The 17805-nt window shown below is 39.9% G+C and overlaps 1 protein-coding gene across 4 annotated transcripts in view; it reads left to right on the top strand.

Moving 5' to 3' along the window:
• Bicd1 (BICD cargo adaptor 1) overlaps positions 1 to 17805 on the top strand; it is a 167765-nt gene that overhangs the window by 90841 nt on the left and 59119 nt on the right. The gene's annotated exons all lie outside the window — the stretch shown is intronic.

Genomic DNA, 17805 nt, shown 5'->3' with positions numbered 1-17805 from the left:
GGCTTTTATTGGCAATACAGGTGGTATGCTTACACAAACTTGAGACAGGAGATGCTTAGAATAAGCATCACAATGCAAAGACTGAACTGAACCAAACAGTGGGGTAGAGAAACCAGCATTTGAATGAACAAAAGTATACTGTACACAGTCTACAAGAACATTATGCCAATAGAAGAGGAAGCAGGAGATAAGACATCAAAGATCATCTTCAGCTACCTAAATGAGTTTGAGCCTATTCTGAGTACATGAGACTGTCTTTAAAAGAAAATTCCACTTCACCAAACCACATGTGTTAATCAACTTCTGTCATTGACAAAATACCTGACCCAAATACCTTATAAGGAACAAAAGTTTCTTTTGGTTCATGATTTTAAAGATTTTTGCTCATGGTCAATTATTTCTATTGCTTCTGGGCCTATGGCAAGGTGGCCTTCACATAGACAGAACAAAAAGCTCAATACAGGGAATTTTGATTTGTATTTCCCTGATGACCAAGGACGTTGAGCATTTCTTTAAGTGTTTCTCTGCCATTCTGTATTCCTCTAGAGAGAATTTTTTGTTTGGCTCTGTACCCCATTTTTTAATTGGATTACTTGATTTCTTGCTTTTTAACTTCTTTAATTCTTTATATATTCTGGATATTAGCCCTCTGTCAGATATAGGGTTGGTGACCCTGAGATTTCACCTTACACCCATCAGAATGGCTAAGATCAAAAACTCAAGTGACAATACATGCTGGAGAGGATATGGAGGAAGAGGAAACCTCCTTCATTGCTCGTGGGAATGTAAACTTGTACAACCACTTTGGAAATCAGTCTGGTGCTTTCTCAGACAATTAGGAATAGCATTTCCTCAAGATCCAGCTATACCACTCCTAGGCATATATGCAAAATATGCTCAAGTACACAACAAGGACATTTGCTCAACCATGTTCATAGCAGCTTTTTTCATAATAGCTAGAAGCTGGAAGCAACCCAGATGTTCCTCAACTGAGGAATGGATACAGAATACTACAGAATGGATACAATGGAATACTACTCAGCAATGAAAAAAAAAAGGAAATCATGAAATTTGCAGGCAAATGGTGGGATCTAGAAAAGATCATCCTGAATGAGGTATCCCAGAAACATAAAGACATACACAATATATGCACACTTTTAAGTGGATACTAGACATATAATATATGATAAACCCACAAAAATCTGTACCCCTAAAGAAGCTAACCAAGATGGAGGACCCTGGGTAAGATGATCAATCCTCACTCAGAAAGAAAAATGGGATGGACATTGGAAGAAGGAGAAAACAGGAAACATGACAGGAGCCTACCACAGAGGGCCTCTGAAAGACTCTACCCAGCAGTGTATCAAAGAAGATGCTGAGACTCATAACCAAATTTTGGGCAGAGTGCAGGGAATCTTAGGAAAGAGGGGGGAGACAGTAAGACCCAGAGAGGACAGGAATTCCACAAGGAGAGCAACAGAACCAAAATATCTGGGCCCAGGAGTCTTTTCTGAGATTGATTTTCCAACCAAGGACCATTCATGGATATAACCTAGAACCCTTGCTCAGATGTAGCCCATGGCAGCTCAGTGTCCAAGAGGGATACCTTAGTAATGGGAACAGGGATTGTCTCTGACATGAACTCAGTAGCTATCTCTTTGACCACCTCCCTGAGGTGGGGAGAAGCTTTGCCAGGCCACAGAGGAGTAAAATGCAGCCAGTTCTGATGAGACCTGATAAGCTAGAGTCAGATGGAAGGGGAGGAGGACCTCCCCTATCAGTGGACTTGGAGAGGGGCATGGGAGGAGATGAGGTAGGGAGAGTGGATTGGGAGGGAATGAAGGAATGACCTACAACTGGGATACAAAGTGAATAAACTGTAATTTAAAAAAGCTCAATACATGGTACCTGTGAGACAAAGAATAACAGAGGAAGTGTGGTTAAAATCAGTATTCTTGTGTAGGACATGCCCCAGTGAACTAACTTCTTTATCTTCTAAAGGCTCCACCACTTCCCAAAACCCTCAAGACATGAGCTGTTAGGGGGCATATAAAATACAAATAAGATGACTGACATGCATTGAGATTTATAAAGATTTTTAGGTTACTTACTTCATAGGTAAACAGTGGAGCTGTGGAGTCTCATGATAGTCAGGACTAGCCTTAAACTGGCTAAGTAGTTTGAGTTCTTTTTTAAATTATTAATTAGTTAATTAATTAATTATCCCCTATCCCCATCACCTACTCCTCAGAAAATGGTAGCCCTTTTCTACCAACTCACTCCAGTATATCAAGTCACATCAGGACAGGGCTCATCCTCTTTCCCTGTGGCCTGGCAAGGCAGCCCTGCCAGGGGAAAGTGATCTAAAAGCAGGCAACAGAGCCAATGTCAGAGACAACCCTTACTCCCCTTACTAGCAGACCCACATGAAGACCATGTTGCCCATTGCCTACATCTTTGTAGGGAGCATAGGTCCAATCCATGCATGGTCCTTGGTTGGTGCTTTGGTTTCCGTAAGCTTGCCTGGGCCTAGATTAGTTGGCTCTGTTGGTCTTCTTGTGGAGTTCCTGTCCACCTCCAGCTCCTTCTATTCTTCCTCCCACTCTTCCACAAGGCTCCTTGCGCTCCACCCAATGTTTGGCTATGACTCTCAGCATCTGTTTCAATCAGCTGCTTGGTGGAACCTCTCAAAGGACAGCTATGCTAGACTCCTGTTTGAAAGGATAGCAGAGTATCATTAATACTGTCAGGGTTCTGCACTCTCTCATGGGATGGGTGTCAGGTTGGGCCAGGCATTGATTGGACATTCCCTCAATCTCTGCTGTTTTTGTCCTCGCACATCTTGTAGGCAGGGTAAATTTTAGGTCGAAGTTTTTGTGGGTGGGTTGGTGTTCTCTTCCCTCCACTAGAAGTTTTAACTAGTTAGAGGGTGGCCTCTTCATTCTCCATGAGACTAGGAGTCTCAGCTAGAGTCATCCTCATATCCCTCCAATAGCCTACCCTGTCATAGGTATCCAGTTTGTTAGAGATGTCCCTGCTCAAGGTTTCTCTTCTCTCTGCAAGTCCTCATCTGTCCTCTTATCCCCACAGTTCCCAAGTTTGATCTCCACCCACATTTATCTCCACACTCCCTCTCCTACCCTGTTCCCTGTTCTTCAACCATTTCCACTGTCTGTTCTATTTCCCCTTCTGACTGAGATTTAAGCATTCTCCCTTGGGTCCTCCCTTGGGTCCTACTTATCTTCTTTGGGTCTGTGAATTTTAGTATGGTTATCATGTACTCCATGGTTAAATCCGCTCATAAGTGAATGTGTCTTTCTGGGTCTGGGTTATCTCACGAAGGATGATATTTTTTTACTACCCATCCATTTGTCTATGAATTTTATGATGTCCTTGTTTTTAGTAGCTGAGTAGTATTCCATTGTGTAAATGTACCAAAGTTTCTGTATCCATTTTTGGTTGAGGGACATCTGGGTTATTTCCAATTTCTTTTTTATTATTTTTATATTAATTACAGTTTATTCACTTTGTAGCCCAGCTGTTTGTTTTTTTTTTTAATTTTATTTTTCTTTTTAGTTACATTTTGTTAACTCTGTGTCCCAGCTGTATCCTGCTCCCTCATTCCCTCCCCAACCCCACACTCCCTCCCTGGTCTCCTCCCTGCCCCTTTCCAAGTCCCCTGATAGGGGAGGACCTCCTCCCCTTTCATCTGACCCTGTTTTATCAGGTATCTTCAGGGCTGGCTGCAAAGTCCTCCTCTGTGGCCTAACAGACTGCTCCTCCCCTGGGGGGGGGGGTGTCAAACAGCCTGCCCTTGAGATCCTGTTAGAAATAGTCCGTGTTCCCCTTACTTTGGAAAACTACTTGGTTACTGAGCTACCACAGGCCACATCCGAGCAGAAGTTCTAGGTTATATCCATAGATGGTCCTTGGTTGAGTGTCAGTCTCAGAAAAGACCCTGTGCCCAGATATATTTGGTCCTTGTAGAGCTCCTATCCTTTCCACATCATACTAACTTCCCTTCTTTCATTTGATTCCCTGCACTCTGCCGAGGGTTTGGTTATGAGTCTTAGTGTCTGCTTTGAAACACTGCTAGGTAGAGTCTTTCCGATGCCTTTTGTGGTAGACTCCTGTCATAAGTTCAATGCACATCCCATTTGTCTTTCTAAATGAGGATTAATCACCTTCGCCTGTGTCCACTTTCTTGATTATCTTCTTTAGGTGTGTAGATTTCATTATGTTTATCATATCTTGTAGGTCTATATAAGCGAGTATATACCAAGTTTGTCTTTCTCCTTCTGGGATACTTCACTCAGAATGATCTTTTCTAGATCCCACCACTTGCCTGCAAATTTCATGATTTCTTCCTTTTTGATGGCTGAGTAGTATTCCATTGTGTAAAAATACCACAATTTCTGTATCCATTCCTCTGTTGATGGACATCTGGGTTGTTTCCAAGTTCTGGCTATTACAAATAAAGCTGCTACGAACATGGTTGAACAAATGTCCTTGTTGTGTACTTGAGCAAATTTTGGGTATATACCTAGGAGTGGTATAGCTGGGTCTTGAGGTAGCACTACTCCTAGTTGTCTGAGAAAGCGCCAGATTGACTTCCAGAGTGGTTGAACCAGTTTACATTCCCACCAGCAATGGAGGAGGGTTCCCTTTTCTCCACAACCTCTCCAGCATGTGCTATCACTTGAGTTTTTCATCTTGGCCATTCTGATGGGTGTAAGGTGAAATCTCAGGGTCGTTTTGATTTGCATTTCCCTAATGGCTAATGAGGTTGAGCATTTCTTTAAGTGTTTCTCTGCCATTCGACGTTCCTCTTTCGAGAATTCTCTGTTTAGCTCTGTTCCCCATTTTTTAAGTGGATTACTTGGTTTGCTGCTTTTCTGCTTCTTTAGTTCTTTATATATACTTGATATTAGCCCTCTGTCAGATAAAGGGTTGGTGAAGATTCTTTCCCAATCTGTAGGCTGTCTATTTGTTTTGATGACAGTGTCTTTTGCTTTACAGAAGCTTTTCAGTTTCATGAGGTCCCATTTATTGATTGTTGCTCTTAGAGCCTGTGCTGTTGGTGTTCTGTTCAGGAAGTTGTCTCCTGTGCCAATGAGTTCTAGGCTGTTTCCCACTTTTTTTTCCAGCTGATTTAGAGTATCTGGTTTTATGTTGAGGTCCTTGATCCACTTGGACTTTAGTTTTGTGCAGGGTGATAAATATGGATCTATTTTCATTTTTCTGCATGTAGACATCCAGTTGGTCCAGCACCATTTGTTGAAGATGCTGTCTTTTTTCCATTGAATGGATTTGGCTTCTTTGTCAAATATTGAGTATTCATAGGTGTGTGGGTTTATTTCTGGGTCTTCTATGCGATTCCATTGATCCTCCTTTCTGTTTCTATGCCAATACCATGCAGTTTTTATTACTGTTTTTGACTATTACAAATAAACCTACTATAAATATAGTTGAGCAAACATCTTTACTGTATGGTGGAACATCTTTTGGGTATATTCCCTGGTGCGGTATAGCTGGGTCGTGAGGTAGAACTATTTCCAGTTTTCTGAGAAAGTGCCAGATTGATTTCCAAAGTGGTTATACAAGTTTGCACTCCCACCAAAAATGGAGGAGTGTTTCCTTTGCTCCACATCCTTGCCAGCATGTGCTGTCTGTTACTTGAGTTTTTGATCTTAGTCATTCTGTTGGGTGTAAGATGGAATCTCAGAGTTGTTTTAATTTGCCTATCTCTGGTGACTAAGGACTTTGAGCGTTTCATTTAGTGCTTCTCAGTCATTTGAGAATTCTCTATTTAGCTCTGTACCCCATTTTTAACTGTATTATTTGGTTTGTTGGTATTTAATTTCTTGAGTTCTTTATATATTTTGAATATTAGCTTTTTGTCGGATGTAGGGATCTTTTCTCAATCTGTAGGCTGCTGTTTTGTCCTATTGGCAGTGTCCTTTTCCTTATAGAAGTTTTTCAGTTTCATGAGGTCCCAATTATTAATTGTTGATCTTAGAGCCTGGCCTGATGGTGTTCTGTTCAGGAAGCTGTGTCCTATGTCAGTGAGTTCAAGGCTGACCCAACTTCTTCTTTTAATATATTTAGTGTTTCTGGGTTTACATTGAGGACTTTGATCCATTTGGACTTGAGTTTTGTGCAGGGTGATAAATATGGATCTATTTGCATTTTTCTACTTGTAGACATTTAGTTAGACCAGCACCATTTGTTTAAGATACTTAAAAACAACAACAACAAAACCCTATTGTATAATTTGGGCTTCTTGTAAAAAATCAAGTGTCTGTAGGTTATGTGGGTTTTTCTTGGTCTTCAGTTGGACTCCATTGATCAACCAGTCTGTTTCTATGCCAGTACGATGCGGTTTTATGTTCTAAAGCTTGAAATACAGGATGGAAATACCTCGAGAAAAATTTTTTATTGTAGAGGATTGTTTTAGCTATTCTGGGTTTTTTGTTGTTCCATATGAAGTTGATAGTTGTTCTTTCAAGGTCTGTAAAGAATTGTGTTGGTGTTTTGATGGGAATTGCATTTAAGCAGTAGATTGCTTTTGGCAAGACAGCCATTTTTACTATGTTAATCCTACCAATTCATGAGCATGGGAGATCTTTTCATTTTCTGATATTGTCTTCTATTTTTTTCTTCAAAGACTTGAAGTTCTGGTCATACAAGTCTTTCACTTGCTTGGTTAGAGTTACAGCAAGATATTTTATTTTTATTTGTGACTATTGTGAAGGGTATTGTTTTCCTAACTTCTTTCTCAGCCCATTATTCCCTGGAGGACTACTGATTTATTTGAGTTAATTTTGTATCCAGCTACTTTGCTGAAAGGTGTTTATGAGCTGTCGGAGATTCCTGGCAGAATTTTGGGGGTCAGTTATGTATAATATTATATCATCTGCAAATATTGGTTCTTTGACTTCTTCCTTTCCAATTTGTGTCACCTTGATCTCCTTTAGTTGTCTTATTTCTTTGGCTAGGATTTCAAATACTAAATTGAAGTGATACAGAGAGAATGGGCAGCCTTCTCTTGTCCCTGATTTCAGTGGAATTGTTTTAAGTTTCTCTCCATTTAATTTGATGTTGGCTGTAGGCTTGCTGTATATTGCCTTTATTGTGTTTAGGTATGTGCCTTGTATCCCTGATATTTCCAGGACTTTTAACTTGAAGGGTTGTTGGATTTTGTAAAAAAAAAAAAAAATTTTTTTTTCGTGTATAATGAGATGATCATGTGATTTTTTTCTTTCAGTTTGCTTATGGTGGATTACATTGATAAATTTTCATATATTGAACCACCCTTGCATGTGTAGGATGAAGTCTACTTGATCATGGTGGATACTGTTTTTGATGTGGTCCTGGATTCGGTTTGCAAGTATATTATTGAGTATTTTTGCATCAATGTTCATGAGGGAAATTGGTCTGAAATTCTTTCTTTATTGAGTCTTTGTGAGGTTTAGGTATCAGGGTGACTGTGGATTCATAGAATGAGTTTGGTAATGTTCCCTTTGTTTTTATTTTGTGGAATATTTTGAAGAGTATTGGTATTAGCTCTTCTTTGAAAGTCTGGTAGAACTGTGCATTGAAACCATTTGCCCTGGGCTTTTTTTTTTTTTTTTTTTTTTTTTGGATGGAAGACTTTTAATGACTGCTTCTATTTCCTTAGGAGTTATAGGACTATTTATCTTATTTACCTGATCTTTGGTAAGTGGTAAGAAAATTCTTGATCCTCCTGATCATGTCCCCTGAATTAGAGGCATGTACACCATGCCTGGCTCAATAATGATATTTTGATGTGTTTTTGAGGTCATCCTTGCACAAAGCTTGGCATATAATAGATAACCAGAAAAAAAAAGAGTCAAAGAATTAATAGGAAACCTACCACTTCTATTCATTTGTAGAGTAAATAATTCATTAATTAAATATGAACTTAAGAAATAATTTATCTGTCTTAAAATTTGCACATTTATTAAGTTTTAGTGTTATACTATTAGCATGTGTTAAATGCTAATTGATTTTTTTCTATTTTTTCTGTCAGGAGTAGGGTTGGTGAAGATCTTTTCCGTCTGCAGGCTGTTGTTTTGTTCTGTTGACCATGTCCTTTGCTTTACAGAAGCTTTTCAGTTTCCTGAGGTCCCATTTATTGATTGTTGATCTTGTATGAGTTTTTCATTCTGCCTGTCATTTGCTTTTTTTTCATTTTGAAACATTGTGGTTTTGGTGATTCTGTTTTTAAATTTGCTGGTGATTCCTATTGGCTATGTTTTAGCAATTTTAAGTGAGTATTTTGTCTTTTTCCCTTGACCCTTCTCAAATTCACTGCTCATTGTTATGTTCCAGTTTTTACTTTTGAGTGCTTCATCATTGTCTTTTCATTCTATTGTGATTTTATGTTCTGGTGTGCTCTCTTTGAGCTATATTCTGCTTATTTCTATCCTGTTTTGTTGCTATCTATATCTACTCTGATACAAATGACCACTATTTAATAATTACCATTTAATAATGTATATAAAGTTTACAAATTTTGTGTTATCTTTTTTCTTATGTTTTTCTTATGTTTCAGTTATTTTGGTAGCTCTTCCAGTTTTAATGCTTCTCTAAATGGTCTGATTCAGTTTTTTTTTAATTTTTTATTTAACTTTTATTAATTACACTTTATTCATTTTGTATGCCCCCATAAGCTCCTCCCTCTTCCCCTCCCAGTCCCACGCTCCCCCCCTTTCTGCATGCATACCCCTCCCCAAGTCCACTGATAGGGGAGGTCCTCCTCTCCTTCTTTCTGATCTTAGTCTATCAGTTCTCATCAGAAGTGGCTGCATTGTCAGGGTTCTAGGTTATTTCCATGGATAGTCCTTGGTTGGAGTATGAGTCTCTGGGAAGTTCCCTGTGTTCAAATTTTCTTGTTCTGTTGCTCTCCTTGTGGAGTTCCTGTCCTCTCCAGCTCTTACTATTTCCCACTTCTTACATAAAATTCCATTCACTCTGCCCATTGCTTGGCCATCAGGCTCAGCATCTGCTTTGACAGTCTGCACTACAGAGGCTTTCAGAGGCCCTCTATGGCAGGTTCCAAGGTTGTTTTCTGTTTTCTTTTTCTTCTGATGTCCATCCTCTTTGCCTTTCAGGATGGGGATTGAACATTTTAGTTAGGGTCCTCTCTTTTGCTTAGTTTGTTTAGATGTACAGATTTTAGTGGGTTTATCCTATGTTGTATGTTTATATGAGTGAGTATATACCGTGTTTGTCTTTTTGCTTCTGGGACAACTCACTCAGGATGATCCGTTCCAAGTCTCACCATTTACCTGCAAATTTCCTTATTTTTCATTGCTGAGTAATACTCCATTGTATACATGTACCACAATTTCTGCATCCATTCTTCAGTTGAGGGGCATCTGGGCTGTTTCCAGCTTCTGGCTATTACAAATAAAGCTGCTAAAAACATGGTTGAACAAAAAAGGACTTTTTGTGTACTTGAGCCTTTTTTGGATATATGCCTAGGAGTGGTATGGCTGGATCTTGAGGAAGCGCTATTCCTAGTTGTCTGAGAAAGCGCCGGATTGATTTCCAGAGTGATTGTACAAGTTTACATTCCCACCAGCAGTGGAGAAGGGCTCCCCTTTCTCCACAACCTCTCCAGCATGTGTTGTCACTTGAGTTTTTGATCTTGGCCATTCTGATAGGTGTAAGGTGAAATCTCAGGGTTGTTTTGATTTGCATTTCACTAATGGCTAATGAGGTTGAACATTTCTTTAAGTGCTTCTCTGCCATTCAGTATTCCTCTACAGAGAGTTCTCTGTTTAGCTCTGTTCCCCATTTTTTAAGTGGATTACTTGGTTTGTTGCTTTTCAGCTTCTTTAGTTCTTTATATATACTGGATATGAGTCCTCTGTCAGATAACGGGTTGGTGATGATTCTTTCCCAATCTGTAGGCAGTCGCTTTGTTTTGATGACGGTGTCCTTTGCTTTACAGAAGCTTTTCAGTTTCATGAGGTCCCATTTATTGATTGTTGCTCTTAGAGCCTGTGCTGTTGGTGTTCTGTTCAGGAAGTTTTCTCCTGTACCAATGAGTTCTAGGGTATTCCCCACTTTTTTTTCTAGCTGATTTAATGTATCTGGTTTTATGTTGAGGTCTTTGATCCACTTGGACTTCAGTTTTGTGCAGGGTGATAAGTATGGATCTACTTTTATTTTTCTACATGTAGACTTCCAGTTGGACCAGCACCATTTGTTGAAGATGCTATCTTTTTTCCATTGTATGGTTTTGGCATCTTTGTCAAAAATCAGGTGTCCGTAAGTGTGTGGGTTTATTTCTGGGTCTTCTGTTCGGTTCCATTGATCCACCAGTCTGTTTCTATGCCAGTATCATGCAGTTTTTATAACTGTTGCTCTATAGTACAGCTTGAGATCAGGGATGGAGATACCTCCAGAAGATCTTTTATTGTAGAGGATTGTTTTAGCAATTCTCGGTTTCTTGTTATTCCATACGAAGTTGAGAATTTTTCTTTCCAGGTCTGTAAAGAATTGTGTTGGCAATTTGATGGGAATTGCATTAAATCTGTAGATTGCTTTTGGTAAGATGGCCATTTTTACTATGTTAATCCTGCCAAGCCATGAGCATGGGAGATCTTTCCATCTTCTCATATCTTCTTCTAATTCTTATTTAGAGACTTGAAATTTTTTTCATACAAGTCTTTGACTTGCTTGGTTAGGGTTACACAAAGGTACTTTATGTCATTTGTGGCTATTGTGAAAGGTGTTGTTTCACTAATTTCTTTCTCAGCTCTTTTGTCTTTTGTATACAGGAGTGCTACTGATTTTTTTGAGTTAATTTTGTATCCGGCCACTTTGCTGAAGTGTTCCCTGGTAGAGCTGTAGGAGTTCCCTGGTAGAGCTTTTGGGGTCACTCAGGTATACTATCGTATCATCTGCAAATAGTGATAATTTGACTTCTTCCTTTCCCATCTGTATCCCCTTGATCTCCTTCAATTGTCTTATTGCTCTAGCAAGGACTTCCAGCACTATGTTGAAGAGATATGGAGAGAGTGGGCAGCCTTGTCTTGTCCCTGATTTCAGTGGAATTGCTTTAAATTTCTCTCCGTTTAGTTTGATGTTGGCTATAGGCTTGTTGTATATCGCCTTTACTATGTTTAGATATGTGCCTTGTATCCCTGATCTCTCCAATACTTTAAACATGAATGGATGTTGGATTTTGTCAAATGCTTTTTCAGCATCTAGGAAGATTATTATGTGGTTTTTTTTCTTTCAGTTTGTTAATATGGTGGATTACATTGATGGATTTCCGTATATTCAACCACCCCTGCATACCTGGGATGAAGCCTACTTGGTCATAGTGGATAATACCTTTGATGTGTTCTTGTATTTGGTTTGCAAGTATTTTGTTAAGTATTTTTGCATCAATGTTCATAAGGGAGATTGGCCTGAAATTCTCATTCTTTGTTGAGTCTTTGTGAGGTTTAGGTACCAAGGTGACTATGGCTTCATAGAATGAGTTTGGTAATGTTTTTTCTGTATCTATTTTGTGAAATAGTTTAAAGAGAATTGGAGTTAGGTCTTCTTTGAAGGTCTGGTAGAATTCAGCGCTGAAGCCATCTGGTCCTGGGCTTTTTTTGGATGGGAGACTTTTGATGACTGCTTCTATTTCTGGGGTTATAGGACTATTTAATTGATTTGCCTGGTCCTGATTCAGCTTTGGTAAGTCAAATCGATCAAGAAAATTGTCCATTTCATTTAGATTTTCAAATTTTGTGGCATACAGACTTTGGAAGTAAGTCCTAATGATTGTTTGGATTTCCTCAGTGTCTGTAGTTATGCCCCCCTTTTCATTTCTGATTTTGTTGATTTGGGTGGTGTCTTTCTGCCTTTTAGTTAGCTTGGCTAAGGGTTTGTCGATTTTGTTGATTTTCTCAAAGAACCAGCTCTTGGTTTCATTGATTATTTGAATTGTTTTATTTGTTTCTAATTGATTGATTTCAGCCCTGAGTTTGATTATTTCCAGCCATCTACTCCTTTTTGGTGTGTCTGCTTCTTCTTTTTCTAGGGTTTTTAAGTGGGCCATTAAGTTGCTTGAATGAGCTGTCTCAAATTTCTTCTTGAAGGCACTTAGTGCTATGAACTTTCCTATTAGCACTGCTTTCATTGTGCCCCATAAGTTTGGGTATGTTGTGTCTTCTTTTTCATTGAGTTCTAGGAAGACTTTAATTTCTTTCTTTATTTCTTCTCTGACCCAGCTGTCATTTAGTAGCAAGTTGTTCAGTTTCCATGTGTGTGTAGGCCTTTTGCTATTTTTGTCATTGAGGTCCAGTTTTAGTCCATGGTGATCAGATAGGTTACAAGGGATTATTTCAATCTTCTTGTATCTGTTGAGGCTTGCTTTGTGACCAACTATTTGGTCTATTTTGGAGAAGGTTCCAAGAGGTGCTGAGAAGAAGGTAAATTCTTTTGTGTTTGGGTATAAAGTTTAAATGTCTGTGACGTCCATTTGATTCAGGACCTCTGTCAGAGTTATTGTTTCTTTGTTTAATTTCTGTTTTGTTGACCTGTCCTTTGTTGAGAGTGGGGTGTTGAAGTCTCCCACTATTAATGTGTGGGGATCTATATGTGGTTTAAATTTTATCAATGTTTCTTTTACAAATGTGGGTGCTCTTGTATTTGGGGCATAGATGTTCAGGATTGTGATGTCTTCCTGGTGAAATTTTCCCTTGATGAGTATGAAGTGTCCTTCCCCATCTCTTTTTATTAATTTTGGTTGAAAGTCTATTTTATCAGATATTAGAATGGCTACCCCTGCTTGTTTCTTGGGTCCATTTGCTTGGAAAGTCGTCTTCCAACCTTTACCCTCAGGTAATGTCTATCTTTGTGCCTTAGGTGTGTTTCTTGTATGCAACAGATTGCTGTGTTTTGTTTACGTATCCATTCTGTTAATCTGTGTCTTTTTACTGGAGAGTTGAGTCCATTGATGTTGAGAGAGATTAATGACCAGTGGCTGTTAGATCCTTTGATTTTGATGTTGGCTGTGGTCATAAGGTTGTGTGCTTGGTTGCTTTTTGTTTTACTGTAGTAAGGTTAATTATTTCCCGTGTTTTCTTTAAAGAAGCTAATTTTCTTGGGTTGTATTTTTCCCTTCCAGTGTCTTCTGTAATGCTGGATTTGTGTGTAGGTATTGTTGAAATTTGTTTTTGTCATTGAATATCTTATTTTCTCCGTCTATGAGGACTGAGAGTTTTGCATGGTATAGTAGCCTAGGCTGACATCTGTGTTCTCTTAGGGTCTGCATGATATCCGTCCAGGCCCTTCTGGCTTTCTTAGTTTCTGTTGAGAAGTCAGTTGTGATTCTGATGTGTTTGCCATTATATGTTACTTGGCCTTTTCCCTTGCAGCTTTTAGTATTTTTTCTTTGTTCTGTATACTTACTGTTTTGATTATTATGTGACAGGAGGATTTTCTTTTCTGGTCTAATTTATTAGGTGGTCTGTAGGCCTCATGTATTCTTATTGGCCTCTCCTTTAACTTGGGGAAAATTTCTTCAATGATTTTGTTCAAAATATTTTCTGTGCCTTGGAGAAGGGAGTCTTCTTTTTCCTCTATACCTATTATTCTTAGGTTTTGTCTTTTCATATTGTCTTGGATTTCTTGGACGGGTGTCCTGAGCATTAGACCTGATGATCCCCCCCCCCCCGCTGTGGGGTTTCTTCCTGACAGGGACACGCAGTCTTTGCTTTGGGGACCACTGTTTTGTCTGGGGTGGCGAGTAGAACCTACAGGCACAGACGCCCGCCCGTGGCTCCACCTTTCTGGCCTTTGGGAGCCTGGGTGTCTGCCTAAATTGGGTAATTTTCTCGAGACCTTTTTGGGGTGGTGGTATCGGCTGAGTGCTCTGAGATCAGACCAGCCGTTTCCCTCCCTGTGGGTTTGCACCCAACAGTGAAACTCAGTCTCTGGTGCCCTGGGACCCACAGTTCTATCTGAGGCGTCGAATCAGGCACGCAGGCAGGGCTCTGTGCAGGCACCTGGGTCCCCAGCTCTGGCTCTGGGCTGGCTCCTGGGGCACCCGTTGAACCCGAGTCTTTTCCAGGGGATATCTGGGTGACCTAAGGTCGGTCATAATTGTTTCCTGCTCCGTGGGGTTTTCTCTCGACTGAAAAATCCAGTCTGTGATGTTGTGGGCCCACAGTTCAGTCTGGGACAGTGACCAGATCACGCTGGCGTGTGGCTCTGGGCTGGGGCTGGCGACCAAGCGCCTGGCAGAATGGGGATCTCTTCCAGGGTTTAGTTGGGTGAGTTAAAGCTGATTGAATCCCCCACTGTGGGGTATCCTCTCACCTGGGAAACACAATCACTTGTGTTTTATGGCCCTGAGTTCTGATTGCTGGTCACTGTGCCGATCCTGCTGTGCTGCTGGTTAGAAGGAGAGTTGTCCCAGCGCTGCCATCTTGCCCCGCCCCCGATTCAGTTTTTACATTATTAATGTACATGTGTTTTTGATAGACTAGTTTGGAAGACAGGTTCATGCTTTCTTTTAATGTCTCTGATAAAAATATTTTTATGAATTGTACAGAGTACAGTTTTAGAAAAGTGGTTAGATGAAGAATTTCACAAAATAGTGGGCCTGATTAATAAATAACCTGTGAATGTGATATGTGTCATTTGTGAAACCAGTTAACATTGACCCATGAGATATGATAGTAATCTGCCTGCCTCTAACCCTTGGGCTGTAGAAGGCAGGGAGTGTTCTTGTCAGCTCCCTCTGTTTAGGGCCTCACTAGCTCCAAGTCATGTTTCTCTGCCTATGTGATACTGTTATTTCCAATGATTTGATCTACAAATTGTTTAAAATATGCTTTGAAACAGGTAAAGGTCTAATATCTGCTTATAAGTGAGTATATACCGTGTGTGTCTTTCTGCTTCTGGGATACCTCACTCAGGATGATCTTTTCTAGTTCCATTCATTTGCCTGCAAATTTCATGATTTCCTTGTTTTTAATTGCTGAGTAGTATTCCATTGTGTAAATGTACCACAATTTCTGTATCCATGCCTCAGTTGAGGGACATCTGAGTTGTTTCCAGATTCTAGCTATTACGAATAAAGCTGCTACAAACATGGCTGAGCAAATGTCCTTGCTGTATACTTGAGCATATTTTAGATATATGCTTAGGAGTGGTATAGCTGCATCTTGAGGTAGCACTATTCCTCATTTTCTGAGAAGTGCCAGATTGATTTCCAAAGTGGTTGTACAAGTTTACATTCCTACCAGCAATGGAGGAGGGTTCCCCTTTCTCCACATCCTCTCCAGCATGTGTTGTCACTTGAGTTTTTGATCTTAGCCATTTTGATGGGTGTAAGGTGAAATCTCATATAATATAGGATAAACATGCTAAAATCTGTACACCTAAAGAAGCTAAGCAAGAAGGAGGACCCTGGATAAGACGATCAATCCTCACTCAGAAAGGCAAATGGGATAGACATTAGAAGAGGGAGAAAACAGGGAGGAGGACAGGAGCCTACCACAGAGGGTCTCTGAAAGACTCTACCCAGCAGGCTATCAAAGCAGATGATGAGACTCATAGCCAAACTTTGAGCAGAGTGCAGGTAATCATACGAAAGAAGGGGGAGTTAGTAAGACCTGGAGAGGACAGGAGCGCTACAAGGACCAAATATATCTGGGCACAGGGGTCTTGTCTGAGACTGATACTCCAACCTAGAACCATGCATGGAGATAACCTAGAACCACTGCACAGATGTAGCCCATGGCAGCTCAGGGTCCAGGTGTGTTCCCTAGTAAAGGGAGACAGGGAATGTCTCTGACATGAATTCAGTGGCTGGCTCTTTGATCACCTCCCTCTCGGGGTGGGGCAGCCTTACCATGCCACAGAGGACAATACAGCCAGTTCTGATGAGACCTGATAGGCATGGAAAGGGATGAGGACCTCCCCTATCGGTGGACTGGGGGAGGGGCATAGGAGGAGAAGAAGAAGGGAGGGGGGATTGGGAGGGGATGAGAGAGGGGCCTACAGTTGGGATACAAAGTGAATAAATTGTAATAAGTAAAAAAATATTAAAATAAAAAATAAAAGAAAAAGGTAAAGGTCTTATAGTTAAATACATTTAGTAAATGGTGCATACTGTATTTTTCTCTAACAAAATCTTATTGTACACTAACTCATGTGCACTGACATTTTAAAGGTTCTGAGAGGCCTGGAAGAAAAAAAATATGTAGTTTTAACTTATCAACTGTATAATGAATTACTCATTCTGTATATATTAATTAAATGCAGGAATTTAATATGGAAGCAGTTTTCTTTAACCAGCTCATTCCCCCAATGATTGACACAGTGGGACTATGATTTATTATTAAGCTATAGGCACCATACTGGGCAGACTCTGAACTAGTCTAATCCTACTACCCTTAAAATCCACGTAAATGCCAATCACTTGCCAATCTGATGCCTCCCTGGTGGCCTCTGCTCCATCAGTCTGTCCTGATGGCGCACTTCTGTTGACCTATTCCATCCTATCCAGCCACCAAGCGCCTCCCTTCTCCTCTTCTCTTCTCTCCTCTCCTCTCCTCTGCTCCCCTCCCCTCTCTCATTGACTGTACTCATACTTATATCAGTCATAAATTAGCATGGTAAGTTGTTAGTTCATGGAAAGGGAATAAAGTATAAATAAATAAAGTATAAAGTATAAATATACATGGAGTTGAGGTCATGAATAAAGGGTTTCTAAACAGTGGAAATTTTTATATAGGGTTTGCTTTGTGGGTATCCATTGGTAATAAAATTAAAGTAATAGGCCCTCTTCTTATTGTTATGATCTGCGTAGAACTATTTCTGCTAAATAATCACTGTTGACAGTTAGGGGAGAATTTTTACAAAATATTTATAACACAAAAGTGAGGTTTGTTTGTTTGTGCATGTACACATGTATGTACTTCTTTAATTTTATTCATTTTTTTACTGTTTTATTTTTGAGATAGGGTCTTATATAATCCAAGCTGTCCATGAGTCACTGATCCTCCTTCTTCTACCCTCCAAGTTCTGGAAATCCAGATGTGCACCACAATATTCACCCCCCCTTTATATATTTATTTTAAAATAGAAATCTTTGCTTTAAAAGTACATATCTGTTTTTATTTTATGTATGCATATTTTCTCTGTATCTGTGTGAGTGCATTGAGCGTATGCCCATAGCCTGTGGAGACTGAAGAACACATGGAACATACTAAGCCGAAGTTATATAGATGGTTGTGAAGTGCCCTGTGAGTCCTGAGAATCCAATCTAGGTCCTCTGGAAGAGCAGCAAGAGCTTGTACCCACTGAACCATTTCTCCAGCCCACATACATGGGATCCTACTATGCATGCTAGTCTAAAGCTTATTTTTACATTTAATAACATATTGTAGCTATATTTCTGTTTTAATACATTAAAGTTCCTCCTGATTGTATTTCTCATCATTTAAAATAATTGTATAATTTTTACATTTCTTTTTTTTATTTTTTGTTTTCATTATTAGTTACATTTTATTAACTCTGTATCCCAGCTGTATCCCGCTTCCTCATTCCTTCCCAATCCCACCCTCCCTCCCTCATCTCCTCCCTGCCCCTTTCCAAGTTCACTGATTGGGGAGACCTCCTCCCCTTTCATCTGACCCTGTTTTATCAGGTATCTTCAGAACTGGCTGCAAAGTCCACCTCTGTGGCCTAGCAGGACTGTTCCTCCCTTGGGGGGTGGGGAGGTGAAAGAGCCTGCCATTGAGTTCATGTCAGAAATAGTCC

The sequence above is a fragment of the Psammomys obesus genome, unplaced genomic scaffold (genome assembly GCF_907164565.1).
Source record: "Psammomys obesus unplaced genomic scaffold, mPsaObe1.curated_primary_1811, whole genome shotgun sequence".
NCBI lineage: Eukaryota > Metazoa > Chordata > Mammalia > Rodentia > Muridae > Psammomys > Psammomys obesus.
Note: the sequence above shows the minus strand (reverse complement) of the source record. Positions and strands in the feature narration are given on the sequence as shown.